We start from the raw sequence: 17458 nt of genomic DNA, 5'->3' as shown, positions 1-17458 counted from the left end.
CATAAAACTTGCAAGTCCTTATACTGTGCAAATAGGCTCATAAATGAACACAGGATTCTCCTAACATTTGATGACTTTAGTGTAGAAATTGGTCTCTAGAGTTCCGTCTCTTCTTCTGTGCTAGTAGCCATCTCCAAACCATTATAAAGAGACATCCCTGTGTGCCAAAGTTCCAAGGACAGTTCTCTGAGAGAAGGCAGTGCCAGCAGCTGCATGCTTAGCTTGGCTCTCTCCTGTATAGTTCTTAGCATTAGAGGATGGCTTTGGCTTATCGGGAAGGAGTTCAGTGAGGGGTTTCTAGAGAACAATCTCCATGGAAGGATGGCTCATAGACTCAATTATTTTTTTGTAAAGTTCATCAAATTCCTTCTTCGAACCTGTTTTCATGGTATCAGAAAGGAGAAGACTACGGAGGTGGTTAACATTTCTATGAGCTTCAACTTCTTCATCTTCATCAATTATCCTGTCTTCAATCTCCTGAAGCTTACTTCAGGCAACTTCACACTGGTTCTCCAGTCGTCTGATCTATTTCTTCACAAATAGCATCTAATATCCCAGGTAGAGAAAGGCCACTAGTGCATGGATTTACTCCACACTCCACACCCCTCTACATCTTGGTGTGCACAAAGAATTCATTCATTATGACCAGCACAGAGCTCTGCTTCAATTATAATTATTATTATTATTATTATTATTTTAGCAGGCAGTTGCCATCCTCCTCCTCTCACTTGTGTTTCTTTTTGCAACTAATGAAAAAATGTCGTGCACCATTCTCCTGCTGAGGCTGCTTGGGACTGCGCGTGGTCCTAGCCACTGTTCCAGCTGGGCGCTGTCTGCTCCCAGGTGGGAAAACCGGCTAGGGAAGGCGAGCGAGCGGCTGCAGGAAGTCCAAGCTGCAGCTCAGAGGCAGGCCGCTGAAAGGCTAGAGGAGCACAGCCATGTCCATGAGAAGGTAGCTGCAGCCACAGCGACTGCTGAGAGGCACCAGCCTCTGAGCCCACTCTGGACCCTATATCACACCTTCTAGCGCTAGTCCTGCCTCTTATCCACCATCTTAATCTGCCATCTTAATCTGAGCTCTCATATGAATTTTAAAATAGTTTTTTTCTAGTTCTGTGAAGAATGTCATTGGTAGTTTGATAGGAATAGCATTGAATCTTGAAGCTGCTTTTGGCAATTTGACCATTCTAATGGTAATCATTCTTCCTATCCATGAGCATGAAATGTTTTTCCATTTGTTTGTGTCATCTCTTTTTTTTTTTTTTTTTTTTAGCAGTGTTTTGCATTCTCTTTGTAGAGATCTTTCACCTTTCTGGGTAGTCATGTTCCTAGGTATTTCATATTTTTTTTGTAGGGATTGTGACTGGGGTTGCATTCTTGTTTTACCTCTGAACTTTACTGTTGTTGGTGTCTAGGAATTCTAGTGATTTTTTTTGTGGGAATGGAGTCCCGCTCTGTTGCCCATGCTGGAGTGCAGTGGCATGATCACAGTCCACTGTAAACTCCACCTGCTGGCTTCAAGTGATTCTCCTGCCTCATTCTCCCAAGTAGTTGATCCTATAGGCATGCACCACTACACCTGGCTAATTTTTATATTTTTAATAGAGGCAGCAGTTTGCCATGTTGGCCAGGGTAGGGTGGTCTCGAACTGCTGGCCTCAAGAGATCCACCTGCCTCAGCCTCCCAATTTGCTGGGATTACAGGTGTGAGCCACCACATTTGGCCTGTGATTTTTGTATGTTGATTTTTTATCCTGAGACTTTGCTTAAGTTGTTTATCAGCTTAAGGAGCTTTTGAGTTGAGACCACAAGGTTTTCTAGGTGTAGGATTATGTCATCTGGACACAAGAGTAGTTTGACTTCCTCTCTTTCTATTTGGATTTTTTTTTTTATTTCTCTTACCTGATTCCTCTGCCGAGGACTTCCAATACCATGTTGAATAGAATTGGTGAGAGAGGGCACCTTTGTCTTGCACCAGTTTTCAAGGAGAATGCTTTCAGCTTTGTCCCATTCTGTATGATGTTGGCTGTGAGTCTGTCATACACGGATCTCATTATTTTGAGGCATGTTTCTTCAATACCTAGTTTATTGAGAATTTTAAGCATGAAGGGGTGTTTAATTTTATTAAAAAGCTTTTCTACAACTATTGAGATAATAGTTTGGTTTCTGTTTTTTGTTTTGTTTATATAATGAATCACATTTTTTGGTGTGTGTGTGTTGAACCAATTTTTAATTCTATGAATAAAATGTACTTGATCTTGGTGGATAAGTTTTTTAATATGCTGCCAGCTTCAGTTTGTCAGTGTTTTGTTGAAGATATTTTCATCAAGGATATTGGCCTGGGGCGGGGGTTGTTGTTTCCTTGCTAGGTTTTGATGTCAGGGTTATGAAATGATTTAGGGAGAAGTCTTTTCTTGTTTTTTTTTTTTTTTTTTTTGGTGGGGGAGGGAATAGTTTCAGCCGGAATGATACCAGCTCTTCTTTGTACATCTGTTAGTATTTAGTTGTGAATCCTTCTGGTCTTGGGCCTTTTTTAATTGGTAGGCTATTTATTAGTGATTCACTTTTGGTGCTCATTATTGGTGTGCTCAGAGATTGAATTATTTCCTGGTTTCATCTTGGGAGGGTGTATGTGTCCAGGAATTCATCTATCTTTTTCTATATCTTTTTATTTATATGCATTGCGGGCTATTATACTGTCTGGTGTTAATTCGTATTTTCATGGGGTTTGTGGTAATATCCATTTCATAGTTTTTGATTGTGTTTATTTAGATCTTCTCTCCCTATTTCTTTATTCTAGCTAGCTATGCACTTAGTTTATTATTTTATGTCAAAACACCGACTCCTTGAGTTAATCTTTTAATGCTTTTTCATGTCTATCTTCTTTTCAGTTCTGATTTTGGTTATTTCTTGTGTTCCGCTACCTTTGTGGTTGGCTTTTTCTTGGTTCTCTAGTTCTTCTAGTTGTGATGTTAAGTTGTTAAATTGAGATCTTTCATTTATTTATTTATTTATTTACTTATTTACTTACTTACTTACTTACTTATTTTGAGATGGAGTCTCGCTCTGTCTCCCAGGCTGGAGTGCAGTGGCGTGCTTTCTAACTTTTTGACATGGGCATTTAGTGCTGTAAATTTTCCTTTTAACACTGCCTTAGCTGTATTCTAGAGATTCTGGGATGTTGTATCTTTATTCTCACTAGTCTGAACAAACTTTCTGATTTCTATTTTAATTTCGTTATTTACCCAAAAGTCATTTAGGAGCAGGTTATTCCATTTTCATGTAATTGTATGGTTTTGAATGAATTTTTTAGTCCTGGTTTATTATTTGTTTGTGCTGTGGTCTGAGAGATTGGTTGTTATTATTTCTGTTGTTTTGCCTTTGTTTAGGATTGTTTTGATTGTGATTACGTGATTGATTTTAGAGTATTTGTCCTGTGGAGATGAGAAGAATGTATATATTACTGTTTTTTAGTGGAGAGTTTTGTTGATATCTATCAGATCCAGTTAAGCTAGTGCTGAATTTAGGTCCTGAATATCTTTGTTAATTTTCTGCCTTGATGATCTTTCTAATATGCTGAGTGGGGTGTTGAAGTCTCCCACTCTTACTGTGTGTGAGTCTACGTCTCTTTGAAGGTCTCTAAGATCTTGCTTTATGGATCAGAGTACTCCTATGCTCGGTGCATATATATTTATGATAGGTCTTCTTGTTTCATTGAACCCTTTACCATCACATAATGCTTCTCTTTGTCTTTTTTGATGTTTGTTGGTTTAAAGTTTGTTTTGCCTGAAGTTAGGATTACATTTTGTGCTTTCTTTTGTTTTCCATTTTCTTGGTAGATTTTTCTGCATCCCTTTGGGTCTATGTGTGTGATTTCATGTGAGATGGGTTTCTTGAAGACAGCTTGCCAATGAGTCTTGGCATTGAATCGAACTTACTACTCTGTGCCTTTTAATTGGGGCATTTGGCCTGCTTACCTTCAAGGTTAGTATTGATATGTGTACATTTGATCTTGTCAACATGATATTAGCTGGCTATTTTTCAGACTTGTTTATGTGGTTGCTTTATATTGTTACTGGCTTCATATTGTTATTGTATTTCAGTATGTTTTCGTAGTGGCTGGTAATGGGCTTTCTTTTCCATATTTGGTGACTTTTTCAGGGGCTCTTTTAAGGTAGGCTTGATGGTAAAAAATTTTCTTAGCATTTGCTTGTCTGAAAATTATCTTATTTTCTTTTTGCTTACGAAGCTTAGTTTGGCTATATATGGAATTCTGTGTTGGAGTTTATTTTCTTTAAGAATGTTGAATATTGGCTTTCCAGTAGGGTTTCTGCTGAGAAGTTCACTGTTTTTCTGATTGGATTCCCTTTCTAGGTGACCTGACCTTGTTTTTTAGCTGCCGTTAACATTTTTACTTTTATTTTATGTTTGGAGAATCTGATGATTATGTTGCTTGGGGATGATTTTCTTCAGAAGTATTTTACTGGGATTCTCTGCATTTTTTGAATTTGCGTTTTGGCCTCTCTAGCTAGGTTGGAGAAGTTCTTATGGATGATAATCTGAAATATGTTTTCCAAGTTGCTCCCACTCTCTCCATCTTTTTCAGGGACTTTGGTGAATCAAAGATTTGGTCTCTTTACATAATCCCATATTTGTCAGAGGTTTTGTTCATTCTTTTTAATTTTTTTTCTCTCTTCTTTTCTGGCTGTCTTGTTTCAGAAAGCCTGTCTTCAAGCTCTGAGATTCTTTCCTCCACTTGGTCTATTTTCCTATTAATACTTGTGATTGCATTATGAAATTTTTGTAGTGTGATTTTCAGCTCTATTAGTTCAGTTATATTTCTTTCCATAGTGGCTGTTTTATCTTTCAGCTCTTATATTATTTTATTTTGATTCTTAGCTTATATAGATTGGGTTTTGATGTACTCCTGGATCTCAATGATCTTCCTTTTTATTCATATTCTGAATTTTATTTCTGTCATTTCAGCCATCAGCCCTGTTCAGAACCTTTGCTGGAGAAGTGGTGCAGTCATTTGGAGGACCAAGGCACTCTGGCCTTTTGAGTTGTCAGGGTTCTTGTGCTGGTTTTCTCATCTTTATGGGCTTATGGGGTTTTTTTATTTTTAAAATTTTTGGTCTAAGTTGCTGAACTTGGATTATTTTCTTGTATTTTATTTATGCCCTTTATGGTTTGATTGTGGTATGAAGTCAGTTAAGCCAACTGTCTTCATTTCTGGAAGATTTTGGGGGACGAACACTCTACTTTGAATTCTTGTACCATTTGCTCTCACTCTGGGGGCCTTGTATCAGGCCCCAGAGTTGTTCTCTGTCTTTTTGATGTTTGAAATTCACCACACTGAGGGGCCAAGGTGCTCTCCAACAGCTGGTCACTAGACTCTGATGGGTGGTGTCAGTCAAAGTGTTTTGTAATGCAGTTACTGAAGAATCTGTTCGTTTTTGCATGTGCCAGCAACAGCAGCAGTCTGGCAGGGTGCACACTTGTCACCTGTGGCAGGGTGCTAACAGGGGCTTGAGGGACTGCCTCTATGTGAGTGTTCATCACAGTGGTGAAGGCAGTTCGGCTTGGGGCCAAGGGGTCCTTGTTTGCAAGGGTCATGATGGTGGTGGTGTTAGCATGGGGGTGGAGCTCTGGGGGGCATAGGTCTGTGTGCATTCTTTTTGTGCCACAGATATGGGTGGTTGCTCAGGGTGGAGGAGAATTCCTTGTTCTTTATGCTTACTTTTTCTCCTGTGACAGTGTTGGTGCAAGGGTGGGCCTTGCTGATTCTGTGCTTGCCAAGGCTCTGACTGCAATGGCAGTTCGTGGAGAGAGGGCGGTGGTCTGTATATTTGCTGTAGCAGTGGAAGGGCAGGGTGCATGCATAGAGGTGCACTGACAGGTCAAGGAAAGCAAACATGCCCATGTACACACTTGTCATCAAAGTGATGTGCGGGGTTGCTGTTGGCCCATGGGAAGCTGCATTGTGAGGAGGTAGCAGAAAGTCTCTTGTGTGGCCATGGGGGCAGCACTGTTGGAGCTCTCCATTAGTCAGAAACGTTTCACCAGCACAGAAGCCATGATGCAGGTCCCTAGGGCACTCAAGGCTTCTTTGCACAAGTGTGACTAGGCTGGGGCCAACTGGAGAGGCCAGGAAATTAAGGGGTGCTCATGTCAGACCAGCCCCATGTGGTAGACAAGAACATCCTGCAGAGTTAAGGTTCAATAGTTCCTCTAGGGCTAATGTCTCCTGTGGGAGCAAGTCAAGCCTGGGGGAATGGCTGTCTCTGCCTCTGCTCCACTACAGATGTTGCTGCACGAAACTCTCCAGGCTTCACCTCAGCTGGATTGCTACCCTTACCACTTATTTAAGCAGGTGTCCCTGCCAACTTGAGTGTCCGTGGTGGTTGAGAGGTCTCCTAGTGCTGGCATTCAAGAAGCCTATGGAGAGAACACATTGCTTTTTTACCAGTTCAACTCATGCATTCTTCTGGAGTTACTGACGGCCAGGAACAACTCCCAGTGTGGAGTAGCCACGCTTCCTCCGTCTTGCTAGCTACTGTTTCTTTCTTCTCTCCACTCTGATGATACATTAGGAGTGTGCCAATTATCTGGGTCCCTCAGTGGCAACTGGGTGCTCCAGTGTTGGGTATATATATATATACACATATGTATATATATACATATATACACATGTATATATACATATATGTATACGCATACGTATATATACATATATACGCATACGTATATACACATATATACGCATACGTATATACACACATATACACATACGTATATACACACATATACACATACGTATATACACATACGTATATACACATACGTATATACACATACGTATATACACATACGTGTATATACACATGCGTATATATGTATATATACGCATGCGTATATACACGTATGTGTGTATATACGTATGTGTATATGTGTGTATATACGTATGTGTATATACATATGTGTATATACACGTGTGTATATACGTATGTGTATATACACGTGTATATATACGTGTATATACACGTGTATATATACAGATATACACATATATACATACATATACACATATATACATATATGCACATATACATATACATATATACACATATATATATACACATATATACATATATACACATATATACATATATACATATATACACATATATACATATATACATATATACACACATATATACATATATACACATATATACAGATATACACATATATACATATATACACACATATACATGTGTATACACATATATACACACATATACATGTATATACATATATATACACATATATACATATATACATATATACACATATATACACATATATACATATATACATATATACACATATATACACATATATATACATATATACACACATATATATGTATAGTGAGTTTTTTATGTTTATTTGTATTATTTTTTATATCTACTTTAAGTTCTGGGATACCTATGCAGAATGTGCCAGTTTCTTACATAGGTATAAACGTGCCATGGTGGTTTGTTACACCCATCAGCCCATCACCTACATTAGGTATTTCTCCTAATGCTATCCCTCCCCTAGCACCACCCCCAGCACCCCCCCCACCACCAACAGGACCTGGTGTGTGATGTTTCCCTCCCTGTGTTTACGTCTTCTCATTGTTCAACTCCCACTTATGAGTAAGAACATGTGGGGTTTTGTTTTCTGTTCCTGTGTTAGTTTGCTGAGAATGATGGTTTTGAGCTTCATCCCTATCCCTGCAAAGGACATGAACTCATGTTTATGGCTGCATAGTATTACGTGGTGTGTATGTGCCACATTTTCTTTATCTAGTCTATCATTGATGGGCATTTGGGTTAGTCCCAAGTCTTTGCTATTGTGAATACTGCTGCAATAAACATATGTGTCCATGTGTCTTTATAGTAGAATGATTTATAAGCGTTTGGGTATATACCCAGGAGTGGGATTGCTGGGTCAAATGATATTTCTGGTTCTAAGTTCTTGAGGAATTGACACACTGTCTTCCACAATGGTTGAACTAATTGACACTCCCACCAACAGTGTAAAGGTGTTCCTATTTCTCCACATCCTCTACAGCATCTGTTGTTTCCTGACTTTTTAATTATCATCATTCTAACTTGCATGAGATGGTATCTCATTGTGATTTTGATGTGCATTTCTCTAATGACCAGTGATGATGAGCTTTTTTTCATATGTTTGCTGGCCACATAAATGTCTTATTTTAGAAGTATCTGTTCATATCATTCACCCACTTTATGATAGGGTGGTTTGTTTTTTGTCTTGTAAATTTGTTTAAGTTCTTTGTAGATTCTGGATATTAGCCCTTTGCCAGATGGGTAGATTGCAAAATTTTTTTCCCATTCTGTAGGTTGCCTGTTCACTCTGATTATAGTTTCCTTTGCTGTGCAGAAGCTCTTTAGTTTAATTAGATCCCATTTGTCAATTTTGGCTTTTGTTGCCATTGCTTTTGGTGTTTTAGTCATGAAGTCTTTGCCCATGCATATGTCCTGAATGATATTGCCTAGGTTTTCATTTAGGGTTTTTGTATTTGTTTGTTTTAGGTCTTACATTCAAATCTGTAATCCATCTTGAGTTAATTTTTGTATAAGGTGTAAGGAAAGGGTCCAGTTTCAGTTTTCTGCATATAGCTAGCCAGTTTTCCCAACACCATTTATTAAATAGGGAACCCTTTCCCCATTGCTTGTTTTTGTCAAGTTTGTCAAAGAACAGTTGGTTGTAGACATGTGGCATTATATCTGAGGCCTCTGTTCTGTTCCATTGGTCTATATCTCTGTTTTGGTACCAGTACCATGCTGTTTTGTTCATGGTAGCCTTGTAGTATAGTTGAAGTCAGGTAGTGTGGTGCCTTCAGCTTTTATTTTTTTGCTTAGGATTGTCTTGGCTGTATGGGCTCTTTTTCACTTCCATATGTAATTTAAAGTAATTTTTTCTAATTCTGTGAAAAAAGTCAACGGTAGCTTGATGAGGATAGCATTGAATCTATAAATTACTTTGGGCAATATGGCCATTTTCATGACATTGATTATTCCTGTCCATGAGTATGGACTGATTTTCCAATTGTTTGTGTCCTCCCTTACTTCCTTGAGCAGTGAGACCTGAGATTTTCCTGAAGTTGCTTGTCAGCTTAAGGAGATTTGGGGCTGAGACGACAGGGTTTTCTAAATATACAATCACGTCATCTGCAAAAGAGACAATTTGACTTCCTCTTTTCCTATTTGAATACCTTTATTTTTTCTCTTGCCTGATTGCCCTGGCCAGAACTTTCAATAATATGTTGAATTGGAGTGTAAGAGAGGGCATCCTTGTCTTGTACCAGTTTTCAAAGGGAATGCTTCCAGCTTTTGCCCATTGAGTATGATATGGACTGTAGGTTTGTTATAAATAGTTCTTGTTATTTTGAGATACTTTCCATCAATACCCAGTTTATTGAGAGTTTTTAGCATGAAGAGATGTTGAATTTTATTGAAGGCCTTTTCTGCATCTATTGAGATAATCATATGGTTTTTGTCCATTGGTTCTGTTTATGTGTTAGATTACGTTTATTGATTTGCGTGTGTTGAACCACCCTTGCATCCTGGGGATGAAACTGACTTGATCATGGTGGATAAGCTTTTTGATGTCCTGCTGGTTTCAGGTTGCCAGTATTTTATTGAGGATTTTTGCATCAATGTTCATCAGGGACATTGGCCTGAAGTTTTCTTTTTTGTTGCTGTTGTTGTGTCTCTGCCAGGTTTTGGTATCAGGATGATGCTGGCCTCATAAAAATGAGTTAGGGAGGAGTCCCTGTTTTTCTATTGTTTGGGATAGTTTCAGAAGGAATGGTACCAGCTCCTCTTTGTACCTCTGGTAGAATTCGGCTGTGAATCTGTCTTGTCCTGGGTTTTTTTGGTTGGTAGGCTATTAATTACTGCCTCAATTTCAGAACTTGTTATTGGTGTATTCAGGTATTCAACTTCTTACTGGTTTAGTCTTTGGAGGGTGTATGTGTCCAGAAATTTACCCATTTCTTCTAGGTTTTCTAGTTTATTGACATAGAGGTGTTTCTAGTATTCTCTGATGGTAGTTTGTATTTCTGGGGATCAGAGGTGATATCCCTTTTATCATTTTTTATTGTGTCTATTTGATTCTTCTCTCTTTTCTTCTTTATTAGTCTGGCTAGAGGTCTATCTATTTTGATGAACTTTTCAAAAACCAGCTCCTGGATTCATTGATTTTTTTGAAGGGTTTTTTGTGTCTCTATCTCCTTCAATTCTGTTCTGATCTTAGTTATTTCTTGTCTTCTGCTAGCTTTTGGATTTGTTTGCTCTTGTTTCTCTAGTTCTTTTCATTGTGATGTTAGGGTGTCAATTTTAGATCTTTCCTGCTTTCTTCTGTGGACATTTAGTGCTATAAATTTCCCTCCAAACACTGCTTTAGCTGTATCCCAGAGATTCTGGTAAGTTGTGTCCTTGTTCTCATTGGTTTTGAAGAGCTTATTTATTTCTGCCTTAATTTTGTTATTTACCCAGTAGTCATTCAGGAGCAGGTTGTTCAGTTTCCATCTAGTTGTGCGGTTTTTAGTGAGTTTCTTAATCTTGAGTTCTAATTTGATTGCACTGTGGTCTGGCAGACTGTTTGTCATGATTTCCATTCTTTTGCATTTGCTGAGGAGTGTTTTACTTCCAATTATGTCATCAATTTTAGAATAAGTGCAATGTGGTGCTGACAAGGATGTATATTCTGTTGATATGGGGTGGAGAGTTCTCTAGATGTCTGTTAGGTCGGCTTGGTCCAGAGCTGAGTTCAAGTCCTGAATATTCTTGTTACTTTTCTGTCTTGTTTACCTGTCTAATATTGACAGTGGGGTGTTAAAGTCTCCCACTATTATTGTGTGGGAGTCTAAGTCTCTTTCTAGGTCTCTAAGAACTTGCTTTATGAATCTGGGTGCCCCTGTATTGGGTGCATATATATTTATGATAGTTACCTCTTCTTGTTGCATTGATCCCTTTACCATTATGTAATGTTCTTGGTCTTTTTTGATGTTTGTTGGTTTAAAGTCTGTTTTAACAGAGACCAGGATTGCAACCCCTGCTTGCTTTATTTATTTATTTATTTATTTATTTTGCTTGGTTAATCTTCTATCCCTTTATTTTGAGCCTAGGTGTGTCTTTGCACATGAGATGGGTCTCCTGAATACAGCACAGCAATGGCTCTTGACTCTTCATCCAACTTTCCAGTCTGTGTCTTTTAATTGAGGCATTCAGCCTGTTTACTTTTAAGGTTAATATTGTTATGTGTGAATTTGATCCTGTCATTATGATGCTAGCTGGTCATTTTGCGTGTTAGTTGATGCAGTTTCTTCATAGTGTCGATGGTCTTTACAATTTGGTAGGTTTTTGTAGTGGCTGGTACCTTGTTTTTTGTTTTTGTTTTTGTCTTTGTTTTTCCATGTTTGTTGTTTCCTTCAGGAGCTCTTGTAAGGTAGGCCTGGTGGTGACAAAATCTCTCGACATTTGCTTGTCCATAAAGGATTTTATTTCTCCTTGGCTTATGAAGCTTAGTTTGGCTGGTTATGAAATTCTGGATTGAAAATTCTTTTCTTTAAGAATGTTAAATATTGGCCCTCACTCTCTTCTGGCTTGTAGGATTTCTGCAGAGAGATCTGCTATTAGTCTGATGGCCTTCTTTTTGTGGGTAACCCACCTTTCTCTCTGGCTGCCTTAACATTTTTTCCTTCATTTCACCCTTGGTGAATCTGATGATTCTTAAGGCATAACTTTGTGGTGTTCTCTGTATTTCCTGAATTTGAATGTTGGCCTGTCTTGCTAGGTTGGGGAAGTTCTCCTGGATAATATCCTGGAGAGTGTTTTCCAACTTGGTTCCATTCTTTCCATCACTTTCAGGTACAGCAATGAAACATAGATTTGGTCTTTTCACACAGTCCCATATGTCTTGGAGGCTTTGTTTGTTCCTTTTCCTTCTGTTTTTTCTAATCTTGTCTTCATGTTTTATTTCATTAAGTTGATCTTCAATCTCTGATATCCTTTCTTTTGCTTGACAGATTTGGCTATTGATAACTTGTGTACGCTTCACGAAGTTCTCATGCTGTGTTTTTCAGCTCCATCAGGTCAGTTATATTCTTCTCTAAACTGGTTATTGTAGTTAGCAAGTCCTCTAACCTTGTTTCAAGATTCTTAGCTTTTTTGCATTGAGTTAGAACATGCTCCTTTAGCTCTGAGGAGTTTGTTATTACCTACCTTCTGAAGCCTACTTCCTTCAATTCGTCAAATTTATTGTCCATCCAGTTTTGTTCCTTTGCTGGTGAGGATTTTTGATCCTTTGTAGGAGAAGAGGCGTTTTGGTTTTTGGAATTTTCAGCCTTTTTGCACTGGTTTTTCCTCATCTTTGTGGATTTATCTACCTTTGGTCTTTAGTGTTGGTGACCTTCAGATGAAGTTTCTGTGTGGTCGTTTTTTCTGTTGATGTTGATGCTATTCCTTTCTGTTGTTAGTTTTCCTTCTAACAGGCCCCTCTGCTGCAAGTCTGCTGGAGTTTGCTGGAGGTCCACTCTGGACCCTGTTTTCCTGGGTATTACCAGCAGAGGTGCAGAACACAAAGATTGCTGCCTGTTCCTTCCTCTGGAAGCTTCGTCCCAGAGGGGCACCCACCAGATGGCAGACAGCTCTCCTGTATGAGATGTCTGTTGACCCCTGCTTGGAGGTGTGTCCCAGTCAGGAGACATGGGTGTCAGGGACCCACTTGAGGAGGCAGTCTGTCTCTTAGTGCAGGTCAAGTGCTGTGCTGGGAGATCCCCTGCTCTCTTCAGAACCAGCAGGCAGGAATGTTTAAGTCCACTGAGTCTGTGTTCACAGCCACCCCTTATCCCAGGTGCTCTGTCTCAGGCAGATGGGAGTTTTATCTATAAGTCCCTGACTGGGGCTGCTGTCTTTCAGAGATGCCCTGCCCAGAGCAGAGGAATCTAGAGAGACGGCATGGCTATGGCAGCATTACCGAGCTGCAGTAGGCTCCCTATGTGTTCTAATAATGGTGGATACATCCTTTCACTTCCAGGTGTATGACTTTCTATATATGTACATATATATCGATATATATATATATACACACACACATATATATAGAATGTGCATGTGTATATAATACATGTATGTGTGTATATATATGTATATACATATATGTGTGTGTGTATACATATATACACATATATACACATGTATATGTGTATATATATGCAGGATACAGTCTAGTATATATATACACATATATACACATATATATGTGTGTATATATATGTGTATATATATGTGTGTGTATATATATGTGTGTATACATATATGCAGGATGCAGTCTGGTGTGGGTCTAGACCTTCAAAATGGTGCCTTGTAGCTGCCTAGGACTCAGGAGATGCTATATTCTCCTGCTGGATTTATTATTTTATTATTATGTAATACTTTTTGTCTTTTTGCCTTTTTTTTCTTTAAAGTCTGTTATTTAAGTACAGCTACTCCTGCTTGCTTTTGGTTTTCATTTCCATGGAACATTTTATTTCATCCCATTACTTTTACTAGATACACATTTACATGTGAAGTGAGTTTCTTGTGAGCAGCATATAATTGGGTCATTTAAAAATTCATTCTGCCAGTCAATGTCTTTTAAGTGGAGAATTTAACCTGCTTACATTCAAGCTTATTATTCATATATCAGGACTTGCTTGTGTCATTTTATTAGTTGATTCCTGGTTGTTTTATATATTCTTTGTTTCTTTATTTTTCTCTCATTATTTATCACTGGGGTTTGGTGATTTTCTGTAGTGGTACCATTTCAGTGCTTTCTTTTTATTATTTTTTGTGTTTCCTCTACCAGTGAGTTTTATATGTTTATGCGTTTTCATAATGGTGGATATTGTCCTTTCACTTCCAGGTGTACAACTTTCTTAAGCATTTCTGGTAGGGCCATTCTAGTGGTGATAAACCCTCTCAGCTTTTGCCTTTCTGGGAAGGACTATTTCTCATCCATTTATGAAAAATTCCTTTACTGGGTATAGTGTTGTTGGCTGGCAGTTTTTTTTCTTTAACCACTTGGAATGTATTATCCAATTCTCTCCTGGCATGTAAGGTTTGCTGAGAAATTTGCTGTTAGTCTCATGAAAGTTCCTTTATATGTGCCTTTATGTGCATTTTGGGGGGTTTTTAGAATTCTCTCTTTGGCTTTTTACAGTTTGAATATAATGTGACTTGGGGAAGAAATTTTAGTTGTGTATATTTTGGAATTGCTGTTTATTATGTATTAGGTATCTAAATATTTTGCTAAGCTTAGGAAGTTTATAGCTATTATTTTGTTAAATAGCTGTTCTATTTATTTTGTTTCCCCTTCACCTTCTGGGACATCAAAATTTTGAATATTTAGTCACTTTGTGGTGTCCCATATGTCCTGTTGACTTTCCTTATTCTTTTAAATTTTCCCCTGTTTTTTTCTGACTGGGTTATTTGAAAAGATCTGTCTTCAAGTTCTGAAATTCTGTTGATTTAGCCTAGTTTTGAAACTTACAAATATATTTTTATTTCATTCAATGAATTAATTAGTTCCAGATTTTTTATATCTATTTTTTTGTAAATTTCTCATTAATATCTTAAATTGTTATTTAAAAATAATGCCTGTTTTCTTGTATCTTTTTGAGATTTTTAATACCATTTTCAATTGTTTTTTAAGATTTCATAAATTTTTTTCAATGGATCTGTTGCTGGAAAGTTGTTGCATTCCTTTGGAGTTGTCTTTTCTTACTTTGTTGTATTTCTTGTGTCCTTATGTTGATATCTGTGTATCTAATGTACAAATAGCTTCTTTCAATTTTTTGAATTTATTTTCACAAAGAAGGGATTTTTTTAAAGATGTGTTTATGTTGTTGGTTGGGTAGGGAACTTTGGCTTTGATTCTGGGTGTTTGCAGTAATGTAGTCCTTGTATGAGTTATTTGACTGTAAACAGCAGTTATTGCTATGATTTCTTCAGTGGTTTATGGTGCAGTTGCTAGTAGAGGCTGTTGTGATGTTTGTGTGTGGATGTGAATGCCAAGTATGCCTGTCTTCAGGCTTCCAATGTGGCAGCAGTAGATTTAGTGTGCTTAGTTTTGGGCCCCAGTGACAGCAGGTCTAGGTAGGCTGATTTTTTGGACGCCAAACAGCTTGCTCAGGTACAGGCAGTTTCACCATTTGCCCAAGAGGGTGAGTGAGTCTTTGGGGCCTCGGGTAATGGGTGTAGCATGAGTGATGGCAATAATAAGGGCAGAACAACACTCTGGCTCCCAAGTGGTTTTCACTAGTGTTGGTGGTTTCTGTGATGTGCTGTGCACAAAAGTACTCAAGCCTGCAGTTGTGTGTGTGGGTGGGTGCCAGCTGCAGCCGTGGCATGTTGGGTGTTCTTCAGTCTCCTAGGAGGAGTGCTCAGATGTCAAAGGTGATGAATGGGGCAGGGTGATTCCCAGGCCCCCAGATATTGGCCTCAGGCTCTGCAGGGGCATAGTTGGGCCAGATGGGCCTGTTCTCAGGCCGCTCAGTGGTTCATGTGAGCACTGGCTATGGCAGACGGGGCCTGGATATGTGCACTATGTGCAGGTTGGTGCAGCAGTAGTTTTGTTGCTTCCCTAATGCTCAGGAGGGTGAGGTTGCTTGCATTGGCAGCAGCACTAGGCATGCAGCTGGGGAGCATATGCTTCAGTACCAGGTGGTTTTTGCAAGCAGGGTAGCTTGTCTTCATTGCACTTGTACATGTGTGTTGGTCCTGCTACTGGGGGTAGCAGGCTCACTGTTAATGGTTCCTGCTTTAATCCTGTTGGCACTAGCCAGCAGTGGCACCTGGATGTGGGTGGAGGATATCAGTTAGGCTCCAGGGATGTGAATGTACGGAAACTGCTGAGGCCTAAGGCAGGATGCAGTCTGGTGGGGACTAGACCTTCCAAATGGTGCCTCGTAACTGCCTAGGACTCAGGAGGTGTTTGGGACACAGAGTGAGCTTCCTCTGTGGAGCAGTGTCACAGTGTGTTCTCCAGGCCACTCCCTACATTAGTCTCCAGGCCTACAAGGGCCAAGGGGCTTTACAATGGTTAGGATTGCAGAAGATCATGCTGGGAATTTGGACTGCTGGCAGCCTCTCACTTTCCATTAGCTGAGGGTCCTTTCCAGGCTCCAAGCCAATTCTGGCCAAGCAGGCTACCTTGCTTCTCTCTCCTCCCTTGCCTTAAATGTTTTCTGTCTTTTTTCTGTTAAATTTCAGCATTCTGTCTTAGATGATCTATTCAAGATGATATTATCTACTCACTAATTTGGTTTTGTGTGGTAGAAGCTTTAAGGTGGCTGACTAGAGGCATCTGGTACTCACGTCTTCCATTCATCTTTGTGGAGTACGTGAGTACCAGATGCCTCTAGTCAGCCATCTTAAAGCTTCTTCCCACAAAAATTTTGAAATCCCCTTGAACTCTTGTAGCCAATAGGTCAGGCCTATTTTTTTTACATATCAGGTTTTTGTTTGTTTTTATTTGAATAGTGCCTAGGAACTCAGAATGCTTTTGGAAGCTTTTAATCTGAGCAATTGGGTCATTTTTACCTGCATGAAAGGCAGTGCCTAGATGGTAGACTAGAAGCAGCTCATCTGTGCTGTTCTCAAAGAAAGGAAACAAAAGGGCTAGTGAACACTAACCCTGCAGGTTGATCTTCTGAGAAACCAGGTCAGGATCCATCAACGCAGCAGGGGAACACAGAGAGCAGAGGATCAAAGCTGGTCAACAGCCAGCCTGGGCTCAGCAGAGAGCCAGGAGAACCTAACACGAGAAAGAGTGAGTGAGAGCACCTAGGGAGATTCACACTCCGACAGGGACCTGTGCAAGACTAGGAATGGGAGAATACCCTGTCCCCCTGTCCCCCTACTACACTCCTAAGACTGAGGCAGAAAACTGTTCAGACTTTTTCATGGGCAACTCTCGAGTCCAAGGAGACTTCTACAAGCCTTGGGCCCTAGAAAAGACCAGCACTTGCACCATAGCTCCAATAGAGGCCAAAGCGGCAGTATCTGGGAGCAGTAAGATTGCTTTACTTCCCTTTGCTGGAAGAGGCTCAGCACCAGCTACTAGCCTAGCGGTCCTACTTTGGCTTGAATTCGGCCAGCTATTTCACCCACCTTGCCAATGGTAGCCAAAGTGGAAATGTCTGATACAGCCTTCAGCCTCCTGTTCTCCCTTTTATGTGAACTCAGCTGGAGGGTGAAGCCTCCTGATGTTCTAGGAGACATTCTGTCAGCAGGGCACATGACCCCATCCAGTCACACCACTGATAGCCAGAATGTCAATGCTTGCTAGACCTTCTGGCCTAGTGGTCTTGCTTTTTTGTGAAGTCAGCTGGATGGTGC

At 39.5% G+C, this 17458-nt stretch overlaps 1 pseudogene; it reads right to left on the bottom strand.

Annotated features, from left to right (window-relative positions):
• Positions 1-95: 95 nt before the first annotated feature.
• On the bottom strand, positions 96-940 carry LOC100596927 (annotated as a pseudogene).
• Positions 941-17458: the final 16518 nt, after the last annotated feature.

Source organism: Nomascus leucogenys, chromosome X, assembly GCF_006542625.1.
Source record: "Nomascus leucogenys isolate Asia chromosome X, Asia_NLE_v1, whole genome shotgun sequence".
NCBI lineage: Eukaryota > Metazoa > Chordata > Mammalia > Primates > Hylobatidae > Nomascus > Nomascus leucogenys.
Note: the sequence above shows the minus strand (reverse complement) of the source record. Positions and strands in the feature narration are given on the sequence as shown.